At 42.3% G+C, this 16,054-nt stretch overlaps 1 protein-coding gene across 2 annotated transcripts in view; it reads right to left on the reverse strand.

Moving 5' to 3' along the window:
- LOC148413369 (uncharacterized) overlaps window positions 1–16,054 on the reverse strand; it is a 156,641-nt gene that overhangs the window by 74,772 nt on the left and 65,815 nt on the right. The gene's annotated exons all lie outside the window — the stretch shown is intronic.

Here is a 16,054-nt window from a genome sequence, read left to right on the forward strand (position 1 = left end):
CAAAACAAAAAAGTGAGAAGTGGATGCGATGTTTGTGTGTCGGGGCAATTTGTCGACGCCTCTTGCGAAAACAATTCTCTTGCACGGGATTGCTGAGAATCAGAAGGACGCTATAAATAAATATGCAAAAAAAAATGGATGGCAATGGGTTTTGGGGATGGCAAAATGAGAATGTCTTCAAGAGACCTTTTTCTTTGTTTTTTTTGTTTTTTTTCGTTCCGTCCCAGATGAATCCTTTTGGAGACGAAAAGGAAGTTTTTTTCGGTGGGAGGTAAAAGGCGAAAACTCCCAAGGCTGCCTGAGCGCTAAAGACCGCTTGCACTGCCTCAATCATTTTCCAATCATCGCTCGCACGAATTTGCTAGATGGTGGCTGACTCACATTTTCACTCCTGTTATTGCTTGTTTACTTTTTTTTTTAATAGCACTAGTGTCTTCCCCTTGTGTCATTCTGTCAGAATACTTGTGAAAATAGTGATTTGCTATGCTATATCACGTACGCAGGGCGTATGTTTGACACCTAAACATTCTTTTAATGTTTAATATCGCCCAAAATAAGAATACAACTTCACTACTAATGATAAATTATTAATATTACTATTAATGATGAAACCTTTCAGGTGATTCATTTATTAACTCAGTCCATGAGTTCTTATAACATAGTCAAAAATAAAACAAGTACATCAGTATTAATCATATTAACTCATATTATTAATCGTGAAATATTTCAAGTTTTTCATTGATTAAAAAGTTCAGATCATTTTGATATTTTACAAAATCATCTCGAGGGCCAGATGAAACCCATTTGCGGGCCGGAGTCGGCCCGCGGGCCATATGTTTGACACCCCTGGTTTAGCTCAATGCCAAGACAAATCAAGAGATTAAAAGGATAAAATTACGATTCAAGGCAATAAAAACTTAAAATTTGTCACCAAATTGCAACCAAGAATGTTCAAATATATTGTTTTGTTGATTAAAAAGCAGTTTATGGATTTATTTGATAAAATTGCGCTTCCTTCTCATGTCCCCATATAAATTGGTTTCAAAATCGGGGCATGTGTTGCATCTCAAAAGTTCAAAAAAGTTATGAAATGTTTAATGGGAAAAAATACATTTATCAGTGAAATGCAGAGGTAATAAATGAAGAATTCATGTGACGATTAAGTTATTTTATTTTTCATCGCCCAAAAGTCAAAACCGCTTGTTTATGCGCTGTATAAGGCACACCGGAATGATGATAAGGCGCACTTTCAGTTTTGGAGAAAATTCAAGGCTTTTGGATCACCTAGTAGTGCGGAAAATACGGTTTGAAGTTACCTTTTATGTTAGAAACCAAGTTTGTTTTGTGTCTTTGTGTAATTGCCGCTGAAGGAAAAGTAGACACGCGCAAGGTGCGGCGGCGCACGGCCCAAGAACGAGGAGGGCTACGTTAGCCAAACAACGGGGAACATTGAAAGCGGCCGAGTCAATACACCCCAGTGGGCGGCGCGTCTTCTCGCAAACTGCAAGAAGTTTGCTCCGCCGGCACCGAACGGAAACATCAATTAGCGTAAATTACACCAAAAGCGTGTGTAACGCTGCCATTTGTTTAATCTGCGCTGGCGTCTGAGCTGCCCGGGATGAAAGGCGAGCGCGGCGCTGGCGCAGGATAACATTCAATAGCCCTGAGATACGGCGCCTCGCTTTTGCAAAAAGCCCTTCTTTATTTGTTGTCTTGCTTGTCTTGGAAATATGGCTCGGAAATGCCTTTTCCCCTAAGCGCACATTAAACGGCAGCAAACGCCACATCAGCATCACTCTGAAGATGCCGGTGACGCAATCAGGCCAAAATACTCCATGATGACGAGGATGAGAGGATGAGTTTTTCTTTTCCGGGGAATGCGCGGATCGGATCGGAAACACATTGTTTGCACAGGATTGAAGATGGTCGCCGAAGCTATGAGAAACGATCTATCGCATACTGGAATTATGTTGGTTAGAAAAGGGGCGTTTGCGCCGTTGCGGGAGTGAACAGTGGATTTGCTACCTGGCCAATGGAAGCGGCTTCTCTCCTTCCCCTCAAATTTGGGGCGGGAAAGGCGATTTAAAAACGATTTTTTTAAGTAAATCGAATCTTTAGATAAATGTTTGTTGGGTTTATCACTGATTAAAATGGTGATCGTCCAGACGGACAAAGAGGAAAAAAAAATAGATTTGATTCGTGGGCCATATCTTTTGTTAAAGCTAGTCACACACCAAAGATTTGGTGAAGCCGCTTGCTGGGGACGGATGAAGATTTGTCCATTTCAGGCAGCATTTGGGAAAAGGGCGAGAAAGGGGGGGGGCATATCGGGTAGAGATGGTGGGGGGCCGGACTAAATGAAAGACAAATGCGAGTAGTGCCCACTCAGCTATTTTCCCAGTCAAGATCAAAGGCGCGGCGGACCGGCCGCTCCACGGGAAACTTGAGATGGCTCCTGCCTTTGTTTGCTGTTGCTAGGCAACCGGCGCCGGCCTGAAAGTGTTTGCGGTGGGGTACCAACTTCAAACCCATTTCCAATATAAATTTTCCAGCCGGCTCTCAATTTAGCCCCAAAAAAGGGGAGAAAGCGACAAACGCGGACGGGCCCGCCGCCGTCCGTGGCGTCCCTCCAAACTAAAAACCGGCAAACCGGATTAGCGCGCGCGCACGCACACACAAAAACCCCAAACTTAAATATAGCTTGATGTATTTATAAGCTCGCGGCTTCCCGGTGAAGCTAATTAGGATGCTGTTATCTATTAATGGGCCTCGTGATACTAACGGTGGCTAGACATGTGTCACAGAGAGCTCATTACATATCATTAGTTCAACACTCCAATAATGTCTACACCTGCTGAGCCGAAGATAATGACTCGGCCCCCTGATATTTGCGGGACGATTGTCTTGCGAGCCAAGCGGCGCCAGGAGGGCGGAGAAGCCGCGTGCAAAAGCGATCAAGCTCCACAATGCCAAACGCGCCGCCTCCGAGAGGCGTTTCGGATCGCTCGGGTCCAAGCGGACCCGTTCCGAGCCGGTTGCAAACCCACGTACGGGACGGGAGAGGAGATAGCGACATTATCGACGCTAGCTTAGCCGACGACAATGGTGGCGCTATTCCTGGCGGCTTATTATGAGGGAAGCGCGCAAAGTCTCAAACGGGGGGCGTCAAAGCGCTTCTAGGAATACGGGAGATTTTGGCAGGAACCGCCGAATGGAATGAATGGAATTTTTTTTCTTGCCGGGCAGGAGTGGTGTAGTTTTCAAATTAAGAGCAAACGAATTGGAACACCAAGCAAAAGTGACTCTTTGCAAGATGTCGTATGCCTTGTCCAGCATTTTCCGTTCAAAATATGACTCTCATATTTTTTATCAAACGTGCGATTAAAAAAATGAAACAAGGTTTTTTTTTAATGTCCCAATATGCTAATTGATGTTTTGACATTTCCGGCTATTTAAATGCGGTCGGCCCCCAGAGCGCGGCGGATGGAAATAGCCGTCATTTTTAGACCGGAGCACATGGCAGAATGTTGACACGCCGGCAGCCGACAGCTTGTGTGCATTTCTATACATCGGGCGGCGAATATGGCGGCGAGCTGTTGGAAGGCCACAAAGTGACCTTTGTGTCTGCGACGCCCGAGATTAGAACGCCGCTGCGCCGGCCTTGTGTTTTCACTCCTGGAGCCAACTGGCAAGAGCGGCAGGCGGCGTGACAATGGACCGGCCCCATTCGAGCGCCATGTGAAAAGCGCACAAAAGCGCTGGCGCAGCCCGCAGGAAACAACGCAACTGCTCCGTTGCTACTCCGAGAAAAAAAATAAAACCTCCAACAAGTCACTCGCACAGGACTTTAGGACTACACTCCGGTTTTAGAGTAGTGGTATTATTTTTCTATTTTTTTTTTTTTCCCAAGAATGTCCAAGTGACAGATTTTGGGTTGAAAACAATGAATTCAAACGGACTGTCGTTTAGTAATAGCAAGTTTGATAGCTGATGAGTTAATATCTAGCTTGATAGATGACAAGCTACCTAGCTAGCTTGATGGACGACATAGCCAGCTAGATGACTAGCTAGCTAGCATGACAGATGACTAGTTACCTTGACAGACCATGAGTCAGCTATCTACTTTGATGGATGATGGGCTATCTAGCTAGCTTGATGGACGACGGGTTACTATCTAGCCTGATAGACGACAAGCTAGCTAGCGAGCTAGCATGACAGATGACTAGCTACCTTGACAGACCACGAGTCAGCTATCTACTTTGATAGATGATGAGCTATCTAGCTAGCTTGATGGACGACGAGTTACTATCTAGCTTGATCGATGGCACGCTAGTTAGCTAGCTTGATAGATAACATAGACAGTTAGATAATTAGTTAGCTAGCCGGCTAGATTACAAGTTACGTAGCCAGACAGACACAAATAAGTGGCTCTCTAGCATGACAGGTTCTAGCTTGATAAATGATAGCTAGCTAGCTTGATAGACAACAAATTAGCTAGCTAGTTTGATAGATGATGAACCCAGCTACATGACAAGCTAGACAGACAGACAAAGATGAATAGATTTTTTCTTTTTTAAGTAAGTTTGTAGCGATATCTATGCCTAGTTTAATCAGAATATAAATCATGTGAAACGAACTGTTTTTTTTCTGACTCATCTGCAGGAAATTTGCATCACCAATGACAACGCACATACAATGTTTTGCAAGGGAGTCACAATAACGCAATTCAGCAATAAATTGCGTCATGTTTCAATCAATTTGCCCTTAATTTGAAAGCAAACTCTTCCAGTCACAGGATCAAATAGCAACACATTAGATTTGCTGATACCTGCAGAAGAAAATTCCCATAGCCCCTCAAGTGTCTTCGTGTACCCCCATTTGACAATCGCTGTTCTTGGGAACAAAGAAAAAGCACGTTGGTGAGGATTACGCAATCGTATCCTCTCAAGAACTGCGTTCCCTTCAAAGTTCTAAGACCCCAAAATGGCCTACATTTACGTTTGCCACCAGCCACTCTGCTGTGTCCTTATTTAAACTGCTAGCTTGATTAATAGGCAGTGTGTGCGTGTGTGTGCGTGCGTGCACGTGCGTGCGTGCGTGTGTGTGTGTGAGAGCGTGTAACATGAGAGGAAAATGCAAGTGACACACACTGATGAGTCAAAAAAAAAGTGATTCAACATATTAACTTATTCACTGTTCCTCGTGGATGGAGGGAAATGTCTTTGGACACGCCCACGTGTGTGATGTCATCAACAGCCTGACGCTTTTCTCGTATGTCACTTTCATTTTAATTGTTGCTGCATTATACAGTAGTTGGTTAAAAAATATAAACTCCTCTGCAGTGGTTTTGCAATGGTATTTATGTGTGTGTGTGTGTGGGGGGGTGAGAATTCCCTGTTTTAAAAGATCAAAAAAGTGAACTCTATTGTTCTTAGATTCCCTTTCCCCGTAGTGTGATTTCATATTTAATAAATCATCAAGAATGGAGCTTATGAATAACGCAGCGGAACCGCTCAGTGTACATACTGTACCCTGTATAATATGCAATAAAATTGCAGCATGCCAGATTTAAGGACGCTTGGAGCATTTCTTTAAATTAAACGTAACATATATGTGCTTATTATCGATGATTGATTATTAATTCATTCAACCCCAAAGACGTTTTTTCTTTTACTATATTGTTTCCGTTCAGACATTCAATCCCAGGTACGTATTTATGTATACATTAAATATTAATGTTAAGTGTTTGGCTAATACAGTATCTAAAAATGGCTGCTACTAAATGAATTGACTATTAAAGTAATCAATTCCTCTGTACATTAAAGTAATCACTTTAGGTGATCTAGCAATAAGTACTAATCATTCATTTGGGTACTCAAAAGCTTCAGTAATGATTACCTAAAGTAATTGATTATTGTCGTACTTTGGTACCTAAAGTAATCGATCACTTGAGTAGTTTGGTATTTTTGTAACAAATTAAATCAATTGCTTTGAGCAATTAAAGAAATTGATTACATTGGTTACTTGATTACACACCATATGCAGACCAAATACTTGGAAAAAATAAAAAATAAAAATATAAAATATATATATATATATATATATATATATATATATATATATATATATATATATATATATATGAAATCAAACATATATGATAAAATGTTGATCCTGTTTAGATAAATGAATGCGTAGCCTTTTACAAAGCCCATAAAAATATGTCTTTGGGGAGGTTTGAGTGAACAGCTTGTTCTGCCTGATTTCCCAGTTGGAGAGCGGATATTTTTGAGCGCTGGTAAGCGTGGAAAAGGCAGCAACCTCTCACCTCTGCAGATGACTGCTGCCTGAACCCCACAATAGCCCCAGCGAGACAATAAAACGGCCGAGTGGCCATTGAACGCAGCGAGCAGGAAGAAGGCAGACAGACGCTTTATAGCCGGCCCGGTGTGAAAATGAAGATTTAGGAACAGTAAACGTTGGAATTCCCTGGGCTTGAGGTCAAGCGGCCCAGTTACCTTTCCGGGCCGCCCCCCCCGCCGCAAGCCTTCAGGGCGCCCGCAGGGGGAGACCCCAAACTGCAGGGCACAGTTGTGGCCCTTCAGCTTGAAACAAAAGAGCCGTCGTGGTGAATCACAGGCCTCCGACAATAATTACTAACTTGATTTATGCCAGGAATGCCTTTCGTTGAAGAAAAAAAAACCAACATGATAGTATGCCTATTCTTTTTACGCAATTGTTCCGCACGTTGGTTGCAAACAAAGTATCCATGCGTTTTATTTTCTGAGGACCACATAGAGCAACACAGAAAGACGATTAAAGAAAAAGAAAAAAAACAAGCAAACTAACAAGAAATTACACATCGTTTATAAAAAAGATATGCCAAGGTTTTCTCTTTTTTGTGCATAGATACAGTAGATAGATAGATAGATAGATAGATAGATAGATAGATAGATAGATAGATAGATAGATAGATAGATAGATAGATAGATAGATAGATAGATAGATAGATAGATAGATAGATAGATAGATCCTTGCTAGCTAAACAGACAAAAAAGCTAGATTGATGCTAACTAACTAGCTTACTAACTAGATAGATAGATAGATAGATAGATAGATAGATAGATAGATAGATAGATAGATAGATAGATAGATAGATAGATAGATAGATAGATAGATAGATAGATCCTTGCTAGCTAAACAGACAAAAAAGCTAGATTGATGCTAACTAACTAACTAGCTTACTAACTAGATAGATAGATAGATAGATAGATAGATAGATAGATAGATAGATAGATAGATAGATAGATAGATAGATAGATAGATAGATAGATAGATAGATAGATAGATCACGATTTTTAACGTCAGTAAAGTCAATAAGAAAGCAACATAAATTGTCTACTGTCTTGATTTTGAATTTCCAGTCGGCCAGACTTTCATTTCCTCATCGACATATAGTTTTGATACTGTAGTTTGGATTTTTGTTTGACCAAATTTTTCACAAAACATATTCATGTTGTGTTACACGCGACACCGGTCCCGATTTGTATATAGGCAGAATGAATGACGTGTTTTTTAAAACAAACAATGCTACCAGGTTGCATGTTATTTGACTGCTGTCCTGACATGGCTTTTTTTTTTTCTTCAAGTGAGGATATTCTCCCACGTAAACTCTCCATTTAGCCAGGCGCCATCAGCGCATTCTACTACATGACAAGTTGAAAAGTCTTGATCTTTTCACACTCTTGTAGGAGAGGATTTGCTCGGCCCTTTTCATGTTGACAGTATTAAAAAGCTGAAAGGAGCTCGGGTAAGGGGCGGGGGGAGACGAGGGGGGGGCGCGGGGGTGACGTCACGGGCCGGGAGTCACCCACCGTGCGTTCGGCGTCTCCAAGTGAAGACTTATCCGCAAAGGAGTCGGGACGCACAATGCGCGGGGACAGAGCGTGAAAGTACGATCATCATCAGGCCTGAATGCCAAAAAGAAAACATATCTGCCGCAAAAAAGGGAGGCTCATTCCAATTCAGCTGCGTTGTTAGGACAACGAGAACCATCCCTCAGATGATTAGTTCCACTTCAAAAGAATTTACTCTCCGCAGTGGAAACGTCCCCCTTTTGTGTCCTTACACAAGGCTTTATCAGGCCCAAAGACGAATCGTATGTCTAGTCAGCCTGTTGATTATTCCTTCTGTTCACACCACAATTGTATTAAATAAATAGAGGAGCGCTAACAAAGGCCTATTAGCCCATAAACATGTCGCGGCGCACACAAAAAGAGGCAAAATCACACACTGCCAGTGAATGCAAAGACGAAATAAAACACACCTCTTAGGCCCTCTGCACACCAAGCCGACCAAGGGCCGTCGCGGCCCCCTGCGGCGCCGGCCTGTTACGCCGCCGGATCGGCTCGAAAAATCACTCGGAACACACTGCAGAGGTGACAAAAACGACATACCTTCTGCGCATGCTGTTGATGTAGTACTCCTCCGTGCCATAGGCGGCGATAGTCACTTTTCCTACCGCGTGGTGTACATTTCACGGCCTGCAATGTCCATAGCTGTAGGTATTGTCTACATGTAACTGTGTGCAAAAAAAAAATCTATTCATATAGCTCTGTTTATTTTAAAAAAGAAAACGCAATTATTACAACAATACATCAAAACAACAATTACTGACTCTATTTATGCCTTTTGTTGGAAAAAATCAATATAAACACACTGCAGTGAGGCCAAATATAATATACCTTCCACACATATGTTTGAAATAGCACACCAGTCTTATTTAAACCCGCATAGTCACGCATAAAAAAAAAAAAAATAAAGCAAAGAAACAAAAGTAAAAAAAACAACAAACTACTTTTATGGGATCCATTTACTGCGGGTAGTGATGCCATGTGCCTTTATTATGGGTTTTAATCTAATTTATTGCATTTTAATACAAGGCAGGAATAGCACCGTGTTCTTTTCAAATTAAGATCTAATTGATTGTAACATGAATCAATTGGAAGAGTACTTTTATCCAAATCAAGAGCAAATGAACTGGAACATGAAGTAACGTCTTGCCTAATTGTGTTATAGTGACTTTTTGCAAAATGTTGAAAATCAGGTCATGCAAAATTGTGTGCCTTTACTTGAGGTTTTTGTCTGATTGAATGCATTTTAAAACTTGGCAGAAATAGTACCTTCTTAATTTCGAACTAATTGATTGTAACATGAATCAAAGGAAGAGTACATTTGTGTTTTCAAATCAAGAGCAAATGAACTGAAACGAGAGACAGATTCTTGCAAAATTGTCTTCTAGAAACTTTAGTTGTCACGTTACTGTGTGCCTTTATTTTAGGTTTTAGTCTAATTTAATGAACTTTGACTCAGGGTAGGACAAGTACGTTCTTTTCGAATGAAAAACTCATTGATTGTAACATGAATCAACAGGAAGATTGCACTTTTATTTTCAAATCAAGCATAAATTATTCGGAACGGGAAGCAATTTCTTGCTAAATTGTCATTTTTTTGCCTTGCATTAACTGGTGCGCACGCCAAGAAGCAGCAACGCATCCCCCCCACCCCTCCCAAAAAAAAATAAAAACATGAATGAAACCTTTTGTGTTTTTCTGAAAGGTTGGAAAAGCTCCCTAACCAGCAACATAAACATAAGTGGAGATTTCCATGTCGGGAAGCGCTTGCGTGGATGATTAGCGCACAATTAAACAGGCAATTAAGTCAATGTGATTGCTATGGGCTGATTAAAAGCAGATCACAAGCAGGAGGAGAGGATGCATTGATTGTTTGGAAAAAGGCTCCTTTTCAGCGCTAAAGGCAAGGCGCAGCTGCTTGTTCACACAAAAAAAAAAAAACATGCAAAAAGGAGGTGGGGGCGGGAGGAAAAAAAAAAAACATCTAAACAGAGTGGAATCAAACACAAGTGCTTAAAAGTGACACCCACTTTGCTTTTCCTACATGTTTATTTCGCGAGCTGAAGCACTAAAATATCTGGGATTATAAATACGCTACATGCAACTTTACAAACTATGCTGAGGCATATGTGTCACATTATTAAATATATCGTACAATTAACTCATTCAGTCCCAATGTCATAAATATATATACATATTTTCTTTTCAATTTTGTTTTCCAAGTCTTTGGCTTAAGCAGAACTTCTCATTATTATTTTTGCAAAGCCCCCCCCCCTTAGGAAAGATAACCCGGGGGGGGGTTACTCGTCACCATCCACCCACACCCTCAAATCAACTTTCATTAAATAATTTTTTTCAGGGTTTACATAGGTTACAGGTTAGTCTGAAATGGAATAAAATGAAGTGCAAATCGCATAAACAAAAATCTAAACAAACAAAAAAATAATTGAAACAAAACACTTTACAAGAAAGGAGCACAAAACAAAATGGAACATGCAAGAAGCGGCACACAATAAAAAGAGCATGAAAGAAAAAGAAGCATACGTAAAGAGCATGCAGGAAATAGAAGCAAACAATTTAAAAAAGTACATAAATAATGTGCACAAAGGAAAAAAGTAGCACTAAAGAAAGAAGATGTGCACATCTCGAGAAAGAACAGTCAAAAAAAAGCACAAAAGAAAATAGGAGCATGCAAGAAAAAGAGTACACAATACTAAAAAGCAAGCTAGAAAAAAGAAGCAAACAATAACAAAGAGCAAGAAAGAAAAAAAAGCAAAAAAGACATACAAAGAAAGGGCATGCAAGAAAAAATAAGCCCGAAAGAAAAAAGCACACAAGAAAAAAGAGCACACAAGAAAAAAAAGCAAATAAAAAAGAGCACGCAAGAAAAAAGAAGCCCAAAAGAAACACAACAATGAAAAGCATGCAAGAAACTAGAACAAAAAACTTGATTGGATGTCCACAACGTTGGTCTTTGAGCCAGATGTTCATCCTTTTTTTTTCCCTCCTTTTAAAAATGATTCAAACATCGTTGCCATCATCAAAATGGAGGCCCTGTCAGATTGCTTCCCGGCAAGCAAAGCAGCAAACTGAGCACTATACCAAGCTATGGAAGTATGGAGCGTTCTATATCTATTCTAATAAGCGGCCTTTCCCGAAATAGAATAGCGACGCTCGGATCTATACGAAATGAATCGCGTGTGTGCCGGCCAATCAAATCCTCACGACAAGGTGGAAGCAAAACGCAGGCGAAAGATCTCAGCGTGACTAAATGTCAGGCAAGTCAACTTTCCACGCTGCAAATGGGCCTCCTGTTGTCTTCTTTCGTGCGACAGGTGAGACCAAACTTGTTTTCCTTTCCTCTCTTTTTTTTTTTTTTGCGTTCAAAGCCGCCTGAGCCTCGCAAACGATTCCGCACGCTCAAGTGGCACGCTTTCATGCGCCTGTCGGAATGTTTTTGGGACCATTTTTGGGTCATTTTCCTGCATTCCTGAACACTGAGTGCTTGTGCTATGTTGAACTTTCACGTGAGTGAAATTTCAGCTCCCTAGTGTGTTCTTTCAACGCATTCCCATTGATGTGAAAACCAAAGGATTGGATGAAAAATCAAAGTCACTGAAGAAAATATCATACAGGGTTGTCCATCAAAAACTTTTGCTCAGGAATCTCTAAAATGTTGGGTGAAATTTCAGCTCCCTAATGTCTTCTTTCAATGTTTTCTCCATCGATGTGAAATGCTTTTGATTTGGACGAAATATCGCACAAGGGTTTATTTAAATAGATCAAATTGTGTGACCAAAAACATGAGAGTTTGACTGATAAATGAATAAACACAAATAAATGCGTGAGTAGTTTTTCCTCTTAAAGGGACTATTTTAACAGCATCCAATTGCATCTTTCGGCCGGTAATTTAAGCCGAATTTTAAGCGCCTCCGACGAGATAATGGCTTTCGAGTGCCAAACAGTTTAAGCAATTTTCAAAATGGTGAGATTTGTTGGCACGTTGCTTTTATTTCTCACTTAATAACGCCTGATTCTGCACACTTTTTGGTAAACGCCTGCTACGCTGCTGTATTTTTTTTTATCTTCATTCCCTAAACATAACATGCACCTATATATTTTACCCCTAATTTTTGAGCTCAAATTCTGCTATTCTGGCCCTCTTTTTTCCATAAATAGAAAAATTGAACTGTTCCATGGTTATTAATAACGTTTTATGATTAAGTAATAACGATGTGCTTGTACTATTTATGTACTAAAGTTATAAAAATATATACCATGATTTTCCTCAATGCGGCCTGCTAAAATGGGTTTCACACCCCTGCTATATATATATATATATATATATATATATATATATATATATATATATATATATATATATATCGGCGGTGTCAAACATGTGGCCCCCGTGACGCTTTTGGCCCGCCAACGGGTATAATCTAGCCCCTGAGATGTAATTTTGAAATTACCGTTTATCCCGTTTATTTATGTATTTGCGGAATTACGGTAATTATTGAAGTGGAAGCGGGCGTAAAAGTGCGCGGAATTCCGGTAAAAGGTAAAAGGCTTCCAGCTGCCGGCGGTGCGGCGCGGGTGCGAGCGGAGCTGCGAAAACGGTGCTAAAGATCAAAGGGATGTTGTGGTTGGCGGGGGGCAAACAGGAGTGGAGGCGCCATCGCAGGTTGTCACCAGTGTGACGCTGGCGCTAAAGAGGCGGCGGCGATAAACACTCGCCAGCTGCAACACGGGCTAATGGTGCCCGTTGTATTCTAATGTACGGCGGGCCACGGGGGCCGCGACCTGCTTCTGCTTCGCTCTCTCTCTCTCGCTCGCTCCTCTGACTCTCTCTCTCAGGTTGTCCATTTTTCTTCGTCTCTTCTATGTCTTTCTGACTCTCTCAGCCTGTCTTTCTCGCTCTGGCCTCCGACTTTCTCTCTCTCAGCCTGTCTCTCGCTTCTGAGTCTTTCTTTTTATCTCTTTCTCCCTCAGCCTGTCTGTTTCTCTCTTTCTTTCTTTCTTTATTTCTCCATCCGCTGGTTTTCTGTTTCTCTCCCAGCCTGTCGATGGCTCTTTCTCTCCTCTGACTGTCGCTGTCTGTCTCTCACTTCTCTCTTTCTGTCTTCCAGCTTGTTTTACTTTCTCTCTTTCCTCTGACTTTCCGTTTCTGGTTAGCTTTCTGTCTCTCAGCCTGTCTTTCTCTCACTCGCGCTCTCTCTCCCTTGATTTTCACTTTCTCAGTCTGTCTTTCTTTCTTTTTATCTTTCTTTCTTTCTTTCTTTCTTTCTCTCTGTCCTCCAGTTAATTTCTCTCTGTCTCTCTCTCTTTCCGGTGACCGTTTCTCTCATCTCTGATTATCTTTCTCTCTCTCTCTGCCTTTTTCTTTCTCTCGACTTTTCGCTCTTTTTTCTCATTGTCTCCTTTCTCTGACTTTCTCAGCCTCTCTCTCCTCCTGTATCCCCCTCTCTCTCTTTCTCTCTCTTTCACTGTCTCTCTGCCTGTCCCTCTTTCTTTTTCTCTCTTTCTCCCTCCCCCTCTTTCGCTTTCTCTCGTTTCCCCGGAATTTTTCTCTCTGCCTGTCACCTTCTTTTTCTCTCTTTTGCTCCCTCGGCCTGTCTTTCTTGTCTTCTGACATTCTCGCTCAGTTTGTCTCTCTCGTTCTTTTTCTCTCTGTCTCCCTCTCTCTCAGCTTTTCTTTCGCGTTCACTCTTTCAGTCTCATTGACTTTCTCTCTCTGCCTGTTGCCTTTTTTCTCCGTTTCTCTCCGCTCGTCTTTCTCTCTCCTCTGACATTTTGTCTCAGCCTGTCTCCCTCTCGCTCTCTCAAAATAACTACTTTTGCACTCGTCGTGGCCAACTGCTCCATGCGTTTTGGCCCCGCCCCTTCGTAGAGTCCCTTCTGTTTTGTGACGCCGTGTGGCATTAACTCGCAGCTTTTTTTTGCCATTTTTCGTTGTTTTTCTTTTCAGTTTTTCTTTTGATGTGCTTGTGTTTTCCTCTCAGTTGGGGCTTTGTTTTATTCCTGTCCTGTTGCATGTTTGCTTTTATTCGGTTCGTTGTGATACATGTTATATTTGCATTTTTGCAGCGTTTGTTTTCCTCAGTTCGGCCCGTCGCCGTGCGTTTGCCCCCGTCGGCCACCGTACAAACGAGATGCTGCGTACGCTCCCTACTCTGGGAATTCAGCAGCAGCGAAGAAGAAGAAGAGGAGGAGGCGGAGGCGGAGGATAGGCACCTCAAATGGGACTATTAATAGAGCCTCCACTCTCTTAACTCGGAATCTATATTATTATGCGCTTGAAAAATGAGATCAACTATATGGGTCAGAGGGATTTCTCTGAGTGAAAAGAGGGGAGAAAAAAAGTCGGACTACAAGAAACTGGGCTGCTTGCTGACAACAGATCTGAAGGAATGGAGCAAGTTACATGAAAATTATTTGGGCAGAGCTTTAATTAACGGAGGCGCTTTTAACTGATTGAAAGCCAGCCCGTGTCCACGTCGAGACTGCCGAGCGGACGGCAGGGCCTCATTATTTCGCCCGCTCCTTGATTGTCTAAATAGGCTTCATCGTATAAATAAAAGCAAGTGACTGCAAATGTTCAAAGGGAACATTTATTTGGGAACGTGGAGAATGATCAAAGCCGGTCGTTTCTGGTAACCTCGGCGGCCCGCGAGGGCCCGATACGCGGGGACTTCAATCCTTCCGCATTGGGTTTCATTTTTAACTCCGACAAGCAAACAGACACTCCGCCATCTACGCGCGTCTCTCGGGAGAGCGCCACGCAAACGGATTAACCTCCTCGCCGCTCGGGCCGCTCGCAAATGACTGCCGTTATTAGCGCTTAGGATCAAATGCGATGTAATTACACAACATGAGATACACCTGCACAATCTAATGAGATCTTAACGCGGAGCCCCATTCAAAACGGAAGCCTTAAAAAGACCCTTCCCACTTTTGATGGGGTATCCGTTCAACCGATCCATCTTTTCTTGAATGTACTGTAATGACAGTAGCAGTGTTGCAAATATGTTAGTCCGGAATAACTACAGTATTTTCCGCACTGTAAGGCGCACCAGATTATAAGGCGCGCATTCAGTGGATAAAACTCTTTTCAAATATGGCGGAGGTCCCCCACCGCCAGTCCGCGGCCTGGTACCGGTTCTCGGATCATCTGGTACCGGGCCGCATCAACTATTTCCCTTTGGTGTATTATCCGAGTCTCAAAGCTATTTTATTTTGAAAAACCTTCCGTTTTTAAAACTGGATGGACTCTCCTGGATTCGTTTCACTCACAAATATATTTAAATGACGGCTTTGGGAAGGGGGAAGAGGCCCAGTCAAGAGACAGGTGACGAGCCTACAACAAGAAAACGTTGACATAGCGATTATTTTCTTTTTTTCCATCCCCCAAAAATGAAAAACGCCTGTTTATGCGCTGTATAAGGTGCACCGTCACCTTTTGAGAAAACTGAAAGCTTTCAGTTGCGCCTTATAGTGTGGAAATTAGGGTTTTACAGCCAAGCAATGGCACCCCCTGCTAGTGTGAGAACTAAGTGGTGGTGCCATGTTCAACCTTGATAAATCGTCAGCATCTGGGTGAAATTTCAGCTCCCTAGCGTCTTCTTTCAACGCCTCCCCTTTGCTGCGGACCGCCTTTGGTGTCAAGATCAAAAGACTGGGCAAAAATGCCGCGCAAGGGTTTAACAAGCTAAAGAACATAGCCCATTAGCATATCTTCAATAAGGGGTCAAGCTAGCCCGCCGACGGGCCGCCCGGTCCAGCGCTTCCTCCAAAAGCCGTCAGCCGGGCTCCCCAAAGCGGCGCTAGTCGCTAATTACTCTCCCGCGCACCCCCCCGGCGCTCCCTTTCGCCGTGGGCTAGCGCTCAAACCGTTTGCGTCAATACTTCTTGAAGTTAAAGACGCAGCGGTCCGCCGGGCTCCTGGCTAACAATGACGATAGGTGAGCGTGAATTTCTCCCCATTAAAGTGTCTTTGTGCTAGCGCCGCGCTCTTTAGGGACAACAGCACATTTGTCCTCTTCATTAATGTCACTTCCCTAAAGCAACACATCATGGCGGCGTAAAGCTCGGTCAAACTGTAATTGAAAGGGCCCAAGGGGAATTCCGGAGGTTTTGTACCA

The sequence above is a fragment of the Hippichthys cyanospilos genome, chromosome 13 (assembly GCF_059441005.1).
Source record: "Hippichthys cyanospilos isolate Australia breed blue-spotted pipefish chromosome 13, RoL_Hcya_1.0, whole genome shotgun sequence".
Classification (NCBI taxonomy): Eukaryota; Metazoa; Chordata; class Actinopteri; order Syngnathiformes; family Syngnathidae; genus Hippichthys; species Hippichthys cyanospilos.